Source organism: Excalfactoria chinensis, chromosome 7, assembly GCF_039878825.1.
Source record: "Excalfactoria chinensis isolate bCotChi1 chromosome 7, bCotChi1.hap2, whole genome shotgun sequence".
Lineage (NCBI taxonomy): Eukaryota > Metazoa > Chordata > Aves > Galliformes > Phasianidae > Excalfactoria > Excalfactoria chinensis.
In genome coordinates this window covers 15,513,268-15,529,445 of record NC_092831.1, presented here as the reverse complement: position 1 = coordinate 15,529,445, position 16,178 = coordinate 15,513,268, and the positions used below count along the sequence as shown (strand labels likewise).

At 39.9% G+C, this 16,178-nt stretch overlaps 1 protein-coding gene across 8 annotated transcripts in view; it reads left to right on the top strand.

The window, feature by feature from the left end:
• FIGN (fidgetin, microtubule severing factor) overlaps positions 1 to 16,178 on the top strand; it is a 104,773-nt gene that overhangs the window by 14,302 nt on the left and 74,293 nt on the right. For 2 of the 8 annotated variants that reach the window (XR_011904364.1, XR_011904365.1), the window contains exon 1: positions 1,231 to 1,326. The exons of 5 other annotated variants lie outside the window; for them this stretch is intronic. The gene's annotated coding sequence lies outside the window, so the exon portion shown is untranslated. Of the gene's footprint in view, positions 1 to 1,230; positions 1,327 to 7,507; positions 7,628 to 16,178 lie in introns of those variants that run through there. One more of the 8 variants, XM_072342262.1, reaches the window with a different exon arrangement.

Sequence of the window (16,178 nt, the reverse complement as noted above, 5' to 3'; positions counted from 1 at the left end):
TAGTCATACAGATAAGCCTGTTACTCTGGGCAAACCTGCTTCTTAATTGCATGAAAGCAGCATTTTAACTATGCGTTCACGGTTGACCCTTGAAACATTGTTGCTGGATTTCTGGGTTTCTGTGAAAAAAATTCAGCAAAAGTTATGGAGACTGGTTTTGTTTACTTTGTAGGCATGTAACCTGGAGACTGGTGCTCAATTCCCACTTAGCTTTCCAAGTTTTAATGTAAAATTTATTTAAAAAGAAATAAGAAGCTGTATGCTGTGGGAAATATATGATGTCTGCTTTATAGGCGATCTTAGACCAAATTTTGTTGGGGAAGTTTACGAAAATGCCATCAGTGGTTGGATGGTCTATGTAGTGTGTTTGTAAGTTGATGCAACCCCATATGCAGTTTTCTACTGCCTTAAACATATTGCTGTTGTTGGCATTTCATAGTTTGTGGACACGAAGGAGAGAAACACTTCCAAGGTGAAGCACCATCAATGGAAGTGCTAGGCGATACATTTTTATAACTCAATCAACTGTGGCAAAAGCACAGTTAACTTCCTGGAGAAATAATGGTGGTGCAGTTTTGTTACTCCTCTAATCCCCTTTTCCTGAAGGGGCTGGGACAGTTGCTGGTGTGTCCCTTCCATGTTGGCATATCCCCAAGCTGCTCGATGTTGTGTGCTGGAATGGGACAGTGAGCTGCCCAACATGCAGAAACCTTGGCACAGAGCGGGAATGCAACCTCTGCAGGGCTATGTGGCTGATCCCCTTACAAACCCCACCCCCAGAAAGGTACTTGGAATAAGCCTTCACCATGATGGAAAAGGGGTGAAAATGCAGTTAGGGTATCTGGTGAGTCAACCAAATTTTTTGATGCTGGAGTGGCTTAAGGTCAGAGACTGTCTGCTGTTGTACCTGTTGTCCTCTAAAAACCAGTACCCCAACCTTGCCTAATATGTGTCTTTTACAGCTTGCTCTGGCAGCCAAGGGGCTCAGACTATGTTAAGGAAGGGAGGTGGCCAGTCCCAGGGCCAAGAGTGTCTCTGTGATGCAGCTATGATCTTCTGGGCTGCTGGCAGGATGATGCAACAACGCCCATCTCATGCACGGCTGTAGGCAGAACCTGTCTGATTGACAGAACAGGGACAACTGAATGTGCTGTGAATGTACCCATACATTTTATAGGAATTTATTTAAGCACTTAAGGGAGAGAAATGATTCAAAATGAATTTTGCTGGGCAGTGTTAAGCACTGAGCAACTCAAATGTAAACTGAAGAAATGGTCTTCAGGTTCCCTGCTGGAAGGGAATGCATCTGCTGGTGTCGCGCCTTTGGTAAGAATGGGGAAAGGGATGATTTTTGTCCTTGTGGAACACTGTAGCTCTTAAACATAGGAGAAGGAGAAAAATAGCAAAGGACTTTTTTTTTCCTCTTTTTTTTCCTCTTTTTTTTTTTTTTTTTTTTTTTTTTTTTTTTTTTTTTTCCCCAGTTGAACAAATGAAAGTGAAAGCAAAGCCTTGGAGATCATTTTAGAATTCAGGCTCCAAATTTCTCTTTCAGCCATTCTTAATAGAAACAGTAAGTTATAAATCATCTAAGCAATTACCTGAACACTGAAGGAGCAAGGCCCAGCCTGGGCTTCAGCCCCAGATGTTTCTGGACTACAATAATGGCCCAGCCCAGATATTTACAGCTTAATTTCTGTTCATGTGCACTTGTCCATAAATGGTTCCTTTTCCATTTCCAGTTCAACAACTGAACCACTTATAGTAGAGAGTGATTTAAACTTGAATGATGGCAAAATACGAACAGAGACAATTTACCACTGGAAACTTTAAAGTCCATTTCCAATATTTTAAATGTAAGTTAACTCTTGAATAGGGCACAAAATGATCAATAAGTGCTCCCTTTTAAATGTCGTATGCTTTATAAAGTGAAAAAAATAAATAAATCTGATTTCAGACATATTTATTTATTTATTGCTTAGCTTTGTTCCAGCGGAGCCTTTTTTTACCTCCTTTTAACACCAATACCATCCAGCACTGCCTGTACGGAGAGGCAGAGTAGCTCACCTCGCTCCTCTCCCCACTCCTGTCCTCGCTGCTCCTCCCAGCCAGCCCCATTACTCGAAACTAAACAAATTGAAAATAATGATTGGTAACCATCTGCTGTGCTGAAATTCCACGTACAGCAGTTAACTCCATTTTACAAAACAACTTCAATCTAGTGAATTGCAGCGCAGTTCTTGGTGGCAGCAGATAGCAACAAGCAGCCTGAGTTCCTCCAGACAAAGCAGTGTGGTGGGAGCGTTCTGCGGAGTCACTTGGTGGTGGTGGAGGGAGGGAGGCTTTTACCTTAAGACAGTTCAGTGTAATGTGTTTGAAGCCAGCCTGTAACCACAGCCTAATTGTTTCATCTGATTAAAAAAAAAAGGCCGGTCCATAAAACAGCACAGGCGAGCGATTCTATATGAGCGTGCCCTTTCCTTTGGTTTTCTGTTTCTGCAACTACACCGTAATGCGAGGACTGGTGTGTCTGCCTTTTGGTGGCTTTTGTGTGACTTACAGACTGCCCGGTGAAAACCTTGGCTGCGTAGCTGGTCGTAGTGTACTGAATGATGACTCGTGGAGTTTCTACCAAAGAAACTATTTTGTTGACGCAGAACCATAACAAGGATGCGGTAAAGCACTTGGAACAGTGACGGGCTGCCAAACAGCAGGTACTCAAACAGTGACAGGCTATGATGTCATATTTAAATTGCTCTCATTATCATCCGTGTTTTTTAACTCGGTTTCGGTTATTTGAGCGTAGGTTTTGATCATATATGAAGAAAGTTGCTTAAAATGGGCAGTATATTGAGTTCAAAGGACCCATACAGTTCATAAATTCTCCGGTGTCTACTGGATTTTTCATCAGGGAGACTTCCAATAAAAATGATCTATTTTAGAAATAATATTGTTTAGTAGGTTGAAATGTGGTGTAATAAAATTAGACCTTCAGTCTTCTAAAGTTACTACTTAGATGGCACCCTTGGGATGGTAAAATGGCTGTATAAGCAGATGAATCAGACAGTTTCACTGATGGATACATTTGTCAGTCTCTGTTACAGATATAATATATTCTTATATCTGTAATCCTGACACTGTTACATCCAAATGAAATCAACATGAGGTTGTCATCTTTAAGCAAATATGTTAAGTGTTGTCTTTTGTGCTTTGGATTTGAAAGAAAGGGGCCCAAGGGAGCCAGCATCATGCAAATGGAACAAATCCCATTTCTTCTGAGCTGTGCTGTTTCCCCCTTCATGGCAGCTGGCTGTGTTATCTTTGTGTGTTTCTCTGAGTGCTGACAATTCTTTCAGTGATCTAAGTTAGGGCACATTAGAAAGTGGAAGCAGCTGTCTGTCGTTATACTGAGAGACGTGTTTGCTCTACTGCAAAGATGAAGGACCATGAATCCTTGACACACTCTCTCCCCCCTCCCCCTTTACTTTCCAACATGATCAACATTCAGACGCACAGATTGTCTGCTTGGACAGTTTTTTGTTCTGACTGACAGCATCTGGCATAGACAAATTTAAAAATACATAGCATGCCATGCTTGGGATTGGAACATCCCTTCTTTATTAATCTTCTCCTTTAAACCATTCATTTACATTTCAAGAAAGGTTACAGCTTGATATGGCTGAAACGTTTATTTTAAATGAATAACCTCCTAATGAAATACCTTGAATAAGCACCAAACAGTCAGTGTTCATTAAAAATTACACCTGATTAGTATGGCCTTGGAACTGGTGTGAGGACATAAGATTTCCCCATTGTCTTGATCCATAAAGGGGAAAAAAAAAAATGTTTAGCGTGTGTGTGTGTAATTTTTTTTCTTAAGCATGAAGCTAAATGAGAACTGTGTGTTTTCACTTGCAACCCCCCATCATTTTCAGGAGTGCCATATTATGAAGCCTAGCCTTTAAATTGCTATTTGTCTAATTAAATCTGGTTTTGCTGGAACAATACATTTGAAGGAAATGCCTAAATAGTATTTTGTTTTGTTTTATTCTGCTAAGGCATTTATGGTTTGAGGGACAAGATGCAGTATGATTTGATGTAATCTGAAATCCTATGTATATATTTCTAACTGAGAAGTATTCATGTGTTTGTATACAGTACTTTACTAGTACAATAAAACCGAAATGGTGGACCACCCACTAAAATGTTTATGCATGCGCACATATGCACGCATACATCCCATGCACTCTCATCTTCACGATCTAGGTTAGCTACACAGCCATGCTTGTCTAGCATTTATGTAAAAATAATATGAAAATTGGCCAGACCAGTCAGAATATGGACTTGAAATACAAGAAGGGAGGGAGAAAATCCTCCTCTGTTAGGCGTTTCAGATGCTTTATTTCACTGTGGATTGCAGCTTTAGCTACTTGGAGGGGGGGGGGGGGGGTGGTGAAAAAAAAAGCTTCCAGAAGGGAGGGGGAAACCCCCAGTATTATAAAACAGAGGACTGTTCAAGTGCGTGGCAGTAAATATGTAAAACAAGTATCCTGGCTTATTTGGAGAGGAAAGAGATGCTGCAGCAGACAGGCTCAATTAACAATTGTAAGCAGGAGAGGACTTGTATTCCTTCGGTAAATGCAGGAGAGGTCATTTGCTTTAGGATAAATTCTGACAAATTTCAGATATAGACATAAAGGCTGGAATAAATATGACAAAAGACTTTCAGTTGCACATCAAGAATTTTGTATTTGGAATGGGCATTTACATTTTTATTCTCAGTGAATAGCTCTCTCTTTTTTTTTAATCAGTGTTTTCCCAATTAATATATATATAAGTTAATTGTCTGTGAAACAAGCGTTTTGGGACAGTAGGAATTGTGATGCAGGCATGACATATCATTTATGCTTTTTAGCAAATTCTCCCAGTAAACCTCATCTATTTCTCTTTTTCTGCAGGAGGCACTAAGGCGGTAAGTTTTCAGCCGGGCTTTTAGTATGCTGGTAATCATAAGCTATGTGTAATCATAAAAGGGAAATCAAATTTGATTTTAAGCAAAGTCACATTTTTTTTTTTTTCCCCCTTCACAAACTGTTCCATTTCTGTGATAAACTTCTATTTTGATTTTTATTTTTTTTTAATGACTAGTTATAAAGGCTTGTACAGATATGCATCTGTAAGCAAACTGGGAATAGGTTAGAGAACACAATTCCCCGGTGTAAAAAGCAAGGTTTAGCAGTAATGCTTTTAATCTGGACTTGTAGAGGATTCGGGAGCATCCATAGATCTGCTTCAGTAATTACCATACCCCAAGTGGCACTGGAAGAGACATTTGCCTAAAAACTTGATGTCTTCATTACACTGTTTACATTTTAATTAGAAACATGAAAATTAGTGATTCATACGGACAACTATAGTTTAAGTGGGTTTGCTCACCACCCAATAAATCATAGAGGAAAGCAAAAAAAGGGAAAAAAAAGAAAAAGAAAAGGAAAAAAAAAAAAAAAAAAGGCATGTTCTCGACCTGCATCTACCAGCAGCAACCCCTCCCAAGCCCCGCAGTTGGAACAGTTTACTGGGAATCGTTTGTGGGAATAAGGTGTTGGTATCGGAAGCTGGTTAATGCATGTTTTTTATTTTATCGGAGCTGGCATTTCCATGCAAATTAGGACGTTTAATTTTAAAGATAAAGCCACGTACTTGCACACGGTTTTACATATAACCAAATGAGGCGTGCGTAGGCTGCACGCGTGCAGGCTGCGTGTGCACGTGTATGGCCCTGCAGCTGTGCGAAGGAGAGGAGTTGGGGTGGGAAGGTTTCGGCAGCGCTGGGCACGACGTATGGCTGCGGGGAGCTCGTTTCTGTGCTCCTCCACAAAACCTTGTGAGCATTTGTAGCGCCGCTCACGGCGATGCGCGTCTACAAATACACACGCGGAGAGCGACCGGGAAGGCCGAGCATCGTCCGCTTCGGCCCAACCCTCCGGGCTGCGCCGTGCCCGAGGCCTCCCCGCCCGCCTGGCCCCCGCCCGCCTGGCCCCAACCCGCAGCGCGGCCCGGTGGCGCAGAGCCCTCCGAGCCGCGAGTTCAAATCCCGGCCCGTCCGGCGGTGCTGGGGACGGTGGCTTCGGGGTGCGGGGGCAGCGCGGCGGGGAGCCGAGCGCCGAACCAATGCACCAGAGGGCTTGTACTTGGTTGGGTTTTATTCCCCTTGCTCCATAACAAACTGTCTTGCCCTCCGCCTTTCCACTCCTGCCCCCTTACCATGGGAGCAGTGATATGCAAAACTGCGTTTCTTCCAAGAATACTTGAAGGGCCTTATCCCTTTGGGTTTCCGTATGTTCTACTCAACGTTAGAAATGTTTTGCTTGGAGAAATGGGGGTGGATTGTTATCTGTGCAATTAACTTTGTGCTACGTGAGTTCTAGGCAGGCTTTGGGGCATTATGCCGACAGTGCATGGTGGTCGGTGTGAGCCTCCGCAGCAATCAGCGGAAACTCGCTGGTTTAATATTGATGTCTTTTTCTTTAAGGAAAAAGAAGGGAGTTCCCTTCTCTCTTGCTTATTAGTGGATTTCTTTTTGTTGAAATCTTTAGGATTTACAGGATAATCTCCTTCCAGAACTTTCATTCTGCAGTGTGTTGTTTTCTTTCTGTGTACTCACTTATATGTATGTTTATATATTAATTTTTCCCATATACTTTTAGACAGTGCACCATATAAATCAGAATGAGACTCTTATAAAGCTGTGTCATGTTTGCCAGTGTGAATTGTCTTTTTGTTCTTTCATTATTTGAGCGATGTAAGTAAACCCAGGTATATGATATCTGTGATATCTTGTGGCTGTTTTAATGCAATATGTAAGCATTTCAGGTGACAAAATAGGCAACAGCATCTCGTTTTTTTCATTTGCTTTAGCATAAAAATAGTGCTTCATCTTGAGTCTGACAACTTCATTTAATGTAAAGAATTATTTTCCTTTTTTTAAAATTAAGTTTGTATCAGAAGTTACGAGCAGTGCCTCTAATTCTCAGTAATCTGGCAGCTTTGTAATGAAGTAACTTGGATGTACACTTTGTAGTGCCATTGAGTTAGTGACAGTGCTCTGTCTTCATTTGTTCTCTGCCTTTCTTTCTTTCTTTTTTTTTTTTTTACCCTGTCCCTTTGGGTGTAGGCATGTTATAAATGTGGCTAAACAGAACTGTCTGCATCTGCAAAGACAGAAACATGCTGCCTGCTTGTACGGACTGCAAAATTCTAATAGCCCTGTGCTATCTGTTAAATTCAGTGTGCTTTTTGCATTGTGGCACGAAACATTTGTGCTGCAAGGGAAGCTGGCTGCCTGCCAGCCATCGACTATGAAATCCCGGGTACCTGAGAGCTTATCAGTTCTTTTGCTTTGTAAAAGAAAAAGTGATGAAAATGTTGGTAAACTGCCATGAAGGTTTAAGGCTGCCGGAATAAGAAGCCGTGTAATCAGATTGGAAAATGGAGCTTGAGATTCTCTGCATGGGAAGCAGTCGCCTGTGGACCTACCGAGATGCTGTGCAAGTGCCCGAGCTGACCACTTTGTTAGCAAATCAGCTTGTTTGCTGCAGCAGCAGGGTGGAATAGGCTGGTCCGTGTGATGGTATGTAACGCCAGTAATATCTCTTGCTTTGCACAATGTAATCAGCTTGCAATTAGCTCACTCTACATTAACCTTCTTGGTATTTTTCCCTTTTGTAAGACTGTGCACTTTAAACAATTAACTATAGAAAGTAATCCCTCAAGCAAATCAAAGCAATCCTTTAATTTTATCACCCAGCTGAAAAAGTATCAGGTGGTCAACTGGTCTTCATCAGCTGCTGGAAATTCTCAGGCTCACTGTAGCGTGGAGAGGTTCTTTAACCCATTCACATTTAGAAAAATGTCAAGATTTTATATTTCTCACATAATATAATGCTGCATCATGGAGCTGCGATTGGAATTGTTTTAATGAAAAGCCTTGGGAGAGGCTTTTCCTATACAGACAGCTTTTATGCCTCTGTTTGTTTAGGCATTTCCATACACTACCTCTCAGAACGCTTTGATGACACAGCCACTTGTACTGATAATTCCACCGCTTCACCTCCAGTGAACTTGATTCACTGAGGTTGGAGAGAACAAGGCTATCGTTGCTGATCTCGTGCATTGCTTTTTAATCCGTTAAAATAAAAGGCAGATCAAGGGAAAATTTGTGTGGTAGGCAAACTTAGTTTTGGGAAAGTGAAACTTTTAGTGCCATTCGTTGAGATGCGGAAGCTCCAAGTTTAACAAGGGAAAGTAAAGCTTATTCAAATTAAGAGTGAAGAATGTGATCTGTCTTGCTGCTGTTTGAATGGTTCACCCACTCCAAAGTTCCTTTGTCTGTTTAATAGTTCTGTTTTCTTACTAAAGGCTTGAGTTTTCCAGAGTCATCCAGTAAAATGTGATTATGTACACCACAGCAATATAGTATAATGATAATCTGCTGGCATTTCATTTGTAAGTTTGTTTAAATAACTGTTTGACATGCCTTGCTGATTTATAAACAAATAATGCAAGATTTTTGCTCCCATGAATAACACTAATGAAATTAGGGACCAAGATATTTAGAAAAAATAATGCTGTGCCTGACTCTACTTAATACTGCATTCTCTGTACGAATATATATATTGTGGGTGATTTAAGGCCCTCCTGAACAAAGTGATCTGAAACTTCTGTCCGGATATTGTGTGTAAAGGACGTTGGAAATGGTCAGCAGCTGCCCTGCCTCCCCCCACCCCCCCCCACCAGAAGTCATTTCAGTCGTTTCATTGAATTCCAGTAGATCATAGCAATAAACTAAATTTATAATAATGTGATCTGCTTTCGCCAATGATATCTGTGAAAGCAGTATTGACTGGCTGTACTGAAGTCATCTTTTATCTCTCTTTGTAGCATGTGAGCATGTTTGGAAAATAAAAAGCCTGGTCCTACTAATCATGCTGTATTTATCATATTTTAATGTTGGCCTTGGCACAGTTGTAATGTGTATCAAAATCCTGGAATTAATGTGCACATTTGTTTTCTGCGTGCTCCAATTAAAAAAATATATAAAATTTAAAAAAAGGAAAAAAATAAAAAAAATAACCTGCATACATCTTACGCTGCAAAGATCTACTTTATATTCTTTTAGAGGACAAACTCCATTAGATATGCACTTACTGTACATTGGATTGTAAATCTTACAATTTAATGGTAATTCAGTGAGCAGTTATTGCTTCTGTGGCCTTTTTTCTTTCTTTTTTGTCCCATCTCACTTGTGAAATAGGGTTACCCTTTACAAGTGTCACATCCATAGATTCATCTTTTGTACTCTATAGTTGTTCCTAGTGCATCATTCTAAGTGAAAAGAAAAATAGGAAGCCAAAGCTACAGGAGGGGCATTGGGGGAGGGGGCCTGTACATAGAAATACAGCATATAGCAGCAGAAAGACCAAGGCGGTTTAGCATCAATCTAACAGATTAAAATTTTGCTGTAAAGGTACATTTTCTTTAACCTCATTCTCATTCGTTTTTCCACCGTGGCTGCTGTTTGAATTCCCAGGAAGCAGAAATGGTGTCTTAATGATACGAGCCTTTTTGCCTTGCTTACACTGTTAATACTCTTATCCCTTTTCTGATATGAAATACTTTTTGTAGAAACAATATACACATTTGTAAAGAAATTATAAAAGGATTCTCCTTTTGAAGATAATGAGTTCTCTTCAGGAACTGCAGGTTACGTGGAACACAAATGAGCTCTAAGTGGAGGGATTTAAAGTCCTGCTACAGCATTTAATTTCTTGAGGAAAGGAGTTCAGTTCAAGGTTAGCCTGTTATTGTGGCACTGGCAACTACTTCTCTCATTCCTGTTCTTCTGCCAGCAGTACTGCACAAAAGGCAGTCATTTTTATTTAATACGTAGGGAGGTATTAATCACTGCAGTGTTTTCTTGCAAAAATTTGTCTTATCAAATTCATTGTTTCACCACTCATGACAATAATAGGTGTTTAATTACTCAATAAGAGCAGTTTATAGATTCCATTTTTCCTGTTTGCTGGACAAATGGTATTGATTTTGTACTTTGATGCAACATGAAACTGTATTAAACACAATTAGAATTCTGAGGCTGGCAGTGTGGATCAGTTGTGGTAACTGAGCTCCTTGCTAAAGGAGCTGCATTTTCCACGTTTTGGCTGTATATAAATTCTTAGGATAGGCAAATATCTTTAATGAAATTCCTTTTATTAAACAAGATTGCGGTGTGTTTTTCTTGTTTTATTTCAGCACTATTTATGATTGTGATAGATTTTTATATATACAAGACAAATAGTTTATGTAATTTCTTTTTCCAGATAATAGTCCCTTTCTAGTGATAATAAGTCATGCTCGTTCCAGCCTCCAAGATCATTTCATCCTACCATCATGCCATACTTGAAAACAAGATTTCTTGTGTGAAAAATAATAATGATGTTGTACCCCAAGCTTCAGTTTGGACAGTTAAAGTTTATGAGGATAGGAAGGGCAGCAGGCTGCTTTGGTTTTGTTTTTTTTTTATTTTTTATTTTTTTAATTATTATTATTACCTTTTTTTGTAGAGCTTTTATATCCCTTCAGAGGGTGAATATTAAGCCACGCGTGGGTTTTTCTTCTTTCTTTCTTTCGTTCTTTTTTTTTTTTTCCACTCAACTGATGTCTCTTGTTCTACTGTCACTCATGACGTGTTATTGATATATCAATATCTGCATAGGGTCGAGCCCTTTCTTCAGGTAGGATTTTAGTTGATTTGCAAAAGTTGCACTGCCAAGACGATTGTCCAGAGCTTCCTCTGTGGGTCAGTACATCTTGAATTACAATTCTTTACTGCTACTTGTGCTTTCCTAAAAATAACATTGACGTCAATAAGGGAAATGCAAGTACTTGTAGTATCCTTTGAATTGCATGCATGGATGTGGCATGTGCTTGGTGGGGAGCATGTTCAGTCTCAAGAAACACCCATCAGTTAGTCACCTGCTTTAATGACAGCTGTATTTTTGCTCACTCCTTTGGGAAGTTTTGGAATAATGCATTATCTCACAATGTATGTATTAACATACTTACACTCATATTTAGAGTCGCTCTGATTCCATATCTAAGCCTGCTTCAGGAGCTTCAGTGGGAATACTTATGCTTAAATTCAAGGACATGCTTAAGTGATACGCTGGGTCAAACTTTATCCTGGGTGGGCCTTCTTGTTTCTCTTCCAGGCATGATTTATAGCCCATGTGATCTGAGTAACTTGGGAACTAATGGCTTGTTCCATCTTTGTGTTAAAAGCAGTGGGTTAGGTGTTCTTTGCTTCATGAAAATCAGTACAGATTTCAATCACCCAAACAGTGGGTAAGACATTAAGTGGATGTAGGTTGTACTTTCTAATCTGTGGTGGTGCCTCAGCTATCCAGATGTTATGGGAAAATTGAATAAATGTAAGTTGGATTCTGAATAATTGAATATATTGTTCGTATTTATTTGGATTACTGTAACAGTTAGAGGTCTCAACCAAGATGGTGACCTTGTTGTGCTGGTATTGTAAAAACATGTACTGAGAGACTGTTCTGCGTCAGAGGGGTTACATTCTAAATAGCTGAGATGGACAAAGGTTAATAGGGACACAAAGAGGCGCTGAAATGTGAAGAGACTTGCCCAAGGTCACCTAGCAGGTCAGTAGTAGAGACGCGAGTTAAGCCTACATCTCCACACCCCTGTTTCAGCGTCCTGTGCACCAGATTGCCTCCCCAGTGATTAAACTATCTGCCTTTAATAGCTATTGAGGGAGGGAAGTAATTGTCTCTGATTTAGTGGGGAATTTTGGATAGTGACATTTGAATGTGTTGCTACTTGGTTCTTGCACTTGGGTGAAAATACAGATAGATAATTTTATACTATAAGAAAGAACATTTAAGCACGACTCTTATTTTGCTACGCGTATTGTAAGTTTAATAAATACATCTCTGAGGTGGTTGCTGTTTCACAGAAAGGTTGCTGAGATTGCTGGTGTTTCTTGATCAGTTTTACCCAGGTGTCTTTGCTCTTCAGTTGTAGCATACAGAAAAGCAGAGGTAGGGCCAACCACCTGGATTGGCTATTAGGGAATAATGTTTTAATTATGCCAGACAAAGCATCCCAAGGCCCGTATCCTCCTTATGACAGTTCACTTTCAAAGCTACACTGCTTCATTTCAGTAACTTTATTACCATTTGGCTCAGAGATTGCTATTTCGCCTTGGCCACAGATTTCATCAGTTGCCCGGCTCACCTTTGTCCACACTATACTTGTGAAATGACCTGCTCCTTTAGTGCTTGTCAATAGTAAATTGCTGCATCCTCAGTGTCCAGGCTGAGGCACAGTAAAGAACACAACTCTTTATTAAATTACTGGATTTTACACTTAATTTTTTTGAATTAAACTTGAATGTGAAAAGTCTTAATTACCATTTAATACCAAGTAATTAAAGCACTGGCCGGGGTCAACTATATAAAGCGCATCGGTTTGAACTGCCACCTGATTAATAGGCTTGGTGATATAAAAAGTTCAGCACAAAAGCATGCTCTGCCAGGGTCACTGCTTTAATAGCTGTGGAAAGTGCAGTTTTTGCTGTAATTCTGTTCTAACAATGGGATCAAAATAATAATTTGTACAGTGTTCATGGTTGGCTTCTTCAGCGTGACGTCAAGTGAATTATTTGAATTTGACGTCAGATAAATTGGTTTTGTGGCACATATTGATGAAAAAAATAGGTCTGAAATTTCATTTGCATTCTCCAAAGTGAACCATGAGTATATTTCTTCCAGCCTTCTGGAAGAGATGAGACAAAAGTTTAGAGAAGAATTGAAGGTATGTTGTGCAAGTGTCATGTGTCTGCATTTTTATCTGTTTGCACACACAGTCATCTGTGAGATATTTATTGTAGCTTAAGTGCTGTATGCACGTAGATGTGTGTATTTGAGAGTGTGTGCACAGAGTTACATCAAACAGCTGCCTTAATAGCTGTTTTTATATTCCTATAATATATATCTCCACATTGTATTCTGTTACAAATGCTTGTCCTATGCCATGCTTAGCCCCAGAGGCTCTGTTCTGCGGGATCATTTGAAAGTTGTGCTGTGTTCACATTTAATATAGTGGCATTTTGTTTTGTTTTTTTAAACACTTAACAGCTTATTGATAGGGCCTGGGCAAACTGCTGCACCTTCAGAGGAGTCAATTAGCTTCCTCTAGGCTCAATGCGTGTGCAGCAGGCAGCTCGTGCATTAGCAGTTGCAGGATGGGAGCCATAATGATTTTTGCCTACCTGCGGCTCCGTGAGCATTAATCTTGACAACACCCCACAAAGTAGGTAAGTGTGGTTATCCCCACTTTATTGCTGAGGCCTCAAGAGGAGGGATTAAAGCACTGGTATGTCTGCAGCTCCAAACACATAGACAGACCTGTGTATTGGAATGGGAGAACCTTTTTCAGCAAAGTTCAGGACATGTTTTGAACAATATTTCTAAGTGAACAGAATATCTCTGTCAGATCTAGGTTTCAGTTCTGAAATACTTGCCTCAGGAGGATTGGAACTAGATGGACCCCTGAAACAGGCCAGTATGAATCTCAGAAAAATGAATTGTTTCTCAAGTATTAAAAAACTGAGTTAATTGAAAATAAGAAGTTGAAGTGGTGATGTGCCTTGGCATGTCTCTTTCAGGACCTAGGAGCAGAAATGTGCTTGTCCTCGGCCCCAAACATCCTTTTGGACTCTGTCCATACGCTTGGGGTTGCTGCAGGTTTTGGGGGAGCTGGAGTAGGTTTCACCTGCTCTTCTTCCAGACTGAGCAGCAGGCACTGTGTGGCTCTGCAGATGATGCAAACGATTGCAAATGATGCTGCCCAGGTCTGGCACAGATGCTGTTGTGTTTTCTTCCTTCCTCTTCAAATGCTTGTAAAGCCCACTGCTGATGTGACAATTGTGGCCTTCATGTTTTAAAGAGTACATGAGAAATGCAACTTCCACTGTTTTTTGGCGTTTCCTTGTGGTCTGTTCCTGCTAAGGTTATTTCCCACTGCATGGGAATGAGCATGCTGATTTTCATTCTCAGGCTCTGAGATAGTGTTCAAGGCAGTTACAGGTTGTTTTATTAAGCACGTGTCTTTCAGTTTTACTCTTAAAGTAGCACCAGTGTGGCAATAAATTGAAACTTCAATTGTCAGAGAGTTTTAGATTTTGATAAATAGACACAATAGGCCTCGCTATTTTTTAATATTCCTAATATGGTGAAATAAGTTTAGGTGAGTGACTCCTGAAAATGGATGATTTTGGCATACTGAGAAAGGAAAAGGGATCCTTGCGATGCTGTCAGTGATTTACTGATTATATTGTAGAAATTACACCTAAGGCTGTGCTGTGATTGGAACTCTCTATTAGCCATTTAATGAAAAGGACATGGCTTTGTAGAGGCGGGGCAATATCAAAATGCCAGTCTTTCAAATGTAGGCATTCATAAACACATTTGCAGAAGTGTTATCCTGTTTTTCAGGTGGCAAAACAGAGCCTGGGAAACATTGCCTAGGGAGCACTGCAACTGAGCAGACATTGACTCCTGTGGTAGGCAGGTGGGAGTACTGAAGCTCCACAGCTAGTTTGTAAAAGGGGTAAATTTAAAAAATGATACTGAAGCTGAAAGGATTTATCAATGTATCTGAAATTGTTTTCATTTCTGTCAGTAGTAGACTGATGACAGTATTACCAGCTCTCTTTGTTACTCTGAATCTCGGCTTCCTGAGCATGTTAATCTCCTTTGTAGATGCAGTTGGAAATCCAAGGAACTTTGGGCCATCACATCTGAAAAACCTGAACTGGAAAAATCAGTGTGATGATAAAAAGAGCTCATTGCTTTCCATATCCTGTCTTCCAAGACTAGTTTGACTAGTCCCAAACAGCCTTCTGCACATATACAGTGAAACTTTAAAAAAACATTAGAGATCATGTCGGCTGGCTAAAATAAGCCAGTTCTTTATTTGTGGAGGTTTAAAAATCTAGCCACTAGCTTTAAAAATGCTCAATAACTCAACAATTTTGGTAGGAGCATATGAGTGATAAAGAGCCTCCTCCCCTCCACACAAGCAGAACTAAATAAACAGCATGGTGATTGTTTCATATCTATTTTTTAATGTTCTGGAAAACTCTCCAATGGATAGGCCAACTATATGACATTTTAGCCAGTTCTGAAGAGGTGAAGGTTAGAAACTGGAAGAGAAAAAGGGAATTAAGGTAAAGGTTGGTACCCAAGCTAAATAAATGTTTGAATGCTCTTTAACAATTACAGACAACTGAGTTTTTATATACAAAACTTTTCCTTATAAAGGAAGGTGATGTATGCAAACGTATCCCAGTTGACCGAAAAGTCAATTCCAGTGTTTACTTGACAAAATAAGGGGGAGGAAAAAGCAAGGGGGAGAAAAAAGGAAAGAGAGAGTTTGATAAACAAAACATAGAATTGTTTGGTTCTATTAAGAAACGTCACCAATTATCTAAGAAAAACTATTAAGCCACAACCTATGCCTTTTCTTTCACCCTGGTGTATGACTAGGGTAAAGGTTCAAACCAATTCTTTTCATGTTCCCAATCACGGGCTGCAATTAATCACAATCTAGTTCTTTTAAAGAGTCCATTAAGAAATCATAGTGGATGAACAGCCACTAACATAGAAAATCTGATGTGTTAAGAGTTATGAGCTTGCCATGTAAAGTTTGTGTAGCATTTAACAACACTCAGAAGAACATTAACAGTGACTTACATGTTCTGACAGTTCTCTCACAACTCAATAATTAGAGGAAAAAAAGATAACATACAGTTAAAACAAAGGTATGTCCCTGTCAATAGAACACTGAATGGCACTATGCAGCAAGGAAGCCTTTGCATGATATTAGGACAAAAGGGAGGAAGTTCAAGTAATGATTTGCTAACTAGGGAATGCCCATGGGGTACTGCAGTTCGGTTGTTTCTGTAGAAAAATTGTCTTTCAATGGAAGAATACAAAATAAATATAAAAGTTATTTGCCATACTAGAGGGAGATAAACTGGGACTAAGTTAGCTGAGGTCATAGCTGCCACAAGCTCTGCACCTCCCTGAGTGTGC